Source organism: Tupaia chinensis, unplaced genomic scaffold (assembly GCF_000334495.1).
Source record: "Tupaia chinensis unplaced genomic scaffold, TupChi_1.0 Scaffold000146_1, whole genome shotgun sequence".
NCBI lineage: Eukaryota > Metazoa > Chordata > Mammalia > Scandentia > Tupaiidae > Tupaia > Tupaia belangeri.
In genome coordinates this window covers 6685585-6686195 of record NW_006159616.1, presented here as the reverse complement: position 1 = coordinate 6686195, position 611 = coordinate 6685585, and the positions used below count along the sequence as shown (strand labels likewise).

The window sequence follows — 611 nt, the reverse complement described above, 5'->3', positions numbered from 1 at the left end:
GTCTCATGGCCCATCACTCAGTTTAAGGCATGGACCTGATATCTTGCAAGACACACTGGACGCATGTGTGCGTGCCCAAGTCCTGAGAGGGTGGGGAGATGGAGAGGGGCTGCAGCGTGGCCACGCCTCGCTGCTGACTGCTTTCCCCCTCCCCCTCTATCTCTCTGGCACATGTACACACGCTCTGACTTATACACAAGACAAACAACAAACCCAAAAAGCAAAACTACAAACTCAAGCTTTAGAGTAGACACAGACCGTGCTTGCTTGGGCAGTACATATACTAACATGGGAGTGATACGGAGAACATAGCGTGGCCCTGCACGAGGATGACACGCAAGTTCTTGAAATGTTCCGTAATTTTAACAGCAATCATTATGCTAGATACTGGGAACTGCCTGGGGGTGGGTTGGGAGAGAGTTCAAGAGAAACATTTTTTTTTTTTTTTGGAGAGGTTTTTGCTGTAGGGCGCATGCGCTCGCCAGAAAGACAGACAGAGAGACAGAAAGCGAGAAATCACCCCCAAGGGGAGATGTCCACGTTGCAATCCCTTCTCCTCCATTCTCCTCTCGGGATCCTGGGCACACACGCACATGCGCCCAGTGTGAGTT

General features: G+C 50.7%; 1 non-coding gene across 1 annotated transcript; it reads left to right on the top strand.

The window, feature by feature from the left end:
* Positions 1 to 259: 259 nt before the first annotated feature.
* LOC114007276 (U6 spliceosomal RNA) lies at positions 260 to 364 on the top strand. Its single transcript, XR_003548906.1, has one exon. It is a non-coding gene; the product is annotated as a U6 spliceosomal RNA (small nuclear RNA).
* The last annotated feature ends 247 nt before the right edge of the window (positions 365 to 611 follow it).